Consider the following 2,200-nt stretch of genomic DNA (forward strand, 5'->3'; position numbering starts at 1 on the left):
CTCGTTCAATTTTCACAAACATCTTGAAGGGGGGCATAGGTCGAAGTGTATGTTGATCGTGCGGCGTGCTGGTTCGTGCGGCGCGTTATACGTCGTGGTGTGGCACGGCGCCTCCGGCGCGAGGGAACCTTCGGCTCGTTCAATTTTCATAAACATCTTGAAGGGGGGCTGTAACGCCCACGATGCGGCTATATCTCCCACGTGTCGAGGCACGACTTAGAGGCATAACCGCATAGTGGTTTTGTCGCAAGAAGGGTCATCTTCACACAATCCCATGTAATGAACAAGAATGGGATAAAGAGTTGGCTTACAATCGCCACTTCACACAATACATAAATATCATCATACATCATCCAAAATACAATCATATAGACCGACTACGGTCAAAATCTAGATGAAAATAAGACAACCCCAAATGCTAGATCCCCGATCGTCCCAACTGGGCTCCACTACTGATCATCAGGAAAAGACACATAGTAACGACCACGTTCCTCGCGAACTCCCACTTGAGATCGACGCCATCGTCTGCACTGGCATCGTCGACACCTGCAACTGTTTTGGAAGTATCTGTGAGTCACGGGGACTCAGCAATCTCACACCCGCGAGATCAAGACTATTTAATCTTGTAGGACAAAGAGGTGCAAAGAGGTAGAGCTGCAGCGGCAAAAGCATGTATGGTGGCTAACTTGCGCAAATGAGAGCGAGAAGAGAAGCAATGGAACGGACGTCATCTAGCAATGACCAAGAAGAGGTCCTGAACACCTACTTACGTCATACATAACACATACCGTGTTCACTTCCCGGACTCCGCCGAGAAGGGACCATCACGGCTACACACGCACTTGGTGTATTTTAATTGGGTCAAGTGACAAGTTATCTACAACCGGACATTAACAAATCCCATCTGCCTCATAACCGCGGGCACGGCTTTCGAAAGATAATACCCTGCAGGGGTGTCCCAACTTAGCCCATCATAAGCTCTCACGGTCAACGAAGGATAAACCTTCTCCCGAAAAGACCCGATCAGTCTCGGAATCCCGGTTTACAAGACTTCTCGACAATGGTAAAACAAGACCAGCAAAGCCACCCGAATGTGCCGACAAATCCCGATAGGAGCTGCACATATCTCGTTCTCAGGGCACACCGGATGAGACATCCTACGAGTAAAACCAGACCTCGAGTTTCCAGGAGGGGGCCCCGCAGTCTGCTCAGTTCGGACCAACACTCGAAGGAGCACTGGCCCGGGGGGGGGGGTGTTAAAATAAGATGACCCTCGGGCTCGCGAAAACCCGGGGGAAAAGGCTTAGGTAGCAAATAGTAAAACCAAGGTTGGGCCTTGCTGGAGGAGTTTTATTCAAGGCGAACTGTCAAGGGGGTCCCATAAATCACCCGACCGTGTAAGGAACGCAAACTCAAGGAACATAATCCCGGTATAACAGTAACTAGGGCGGCAAGAGTGGAACAAAACACCAGGCATAAGGCCGAGCCTTCCACCCTTTACCAAAATATATAGATGCATTAATTAAATAAGAGATATTGTGATATCCCAACATATCCATGTTCCGACATGGAACAAACTTCAACTTCACCTGCAACTAGCAACGCTATAAGAGGGGCTGAGCAAAAGCGGTAACATAGCCAAACAACGGTTTGCTAGGAAAGGATGGTTAGAGCTGACATGGCTAAAATGGGAGACATGATATAGCAAGTGCTAGGCAGCGGAGTGTGACGCCCGGATAATCAAGCTACAGTAAAACTCTGCTAACGATGCCACGTCACCATGATCACTTTAGTTAACCTCGGGTTAGTTTAAAAAAAGATTCAAAATTCAAATTCAAATTCAAGTCAAACAACTAAAGTTTTCAAAAGTCAAAACTAAAATGTTCTCAATGTGACAAATAAATCATGGATATTATTGGTGGAGAAACAACATCTTTATAAAATAATTAAATACCCCAAAGTGATTAAAACAACAGCATAAACAATTAATTATACTCCTATTTTATTTTTCAAAATACTAAACTATTTTAGCTAGGTGCCAAAGTTATTGTGGCAGTAGTATATTTACAAATACTAAGTTAGGTGCTGGTGATAAATTTTACAAAACTAAAATAAAAGAAAATAGATAAAGAAAAGAAAACAGAAAAGAAACAAAAAAAAAAGAAGGCCAAACCCCCCTCTCACTGGGCTTCGGCCCAGC

This window comes from Triticum aestivum, chromosome 1D (genome assembly GCF_018294505.1).
Source record: "Triticum aestivum cultivar Chinese Spring chromosome 1D, IWGSC CS RefSeq v2.1, whole genome shotgun sequence".
NCBI lineage: Eukaryota > Viridiplantae > Streptophyta > Magnoliopsida > Poales > Poaceae > Triticum > Triticum aestivum.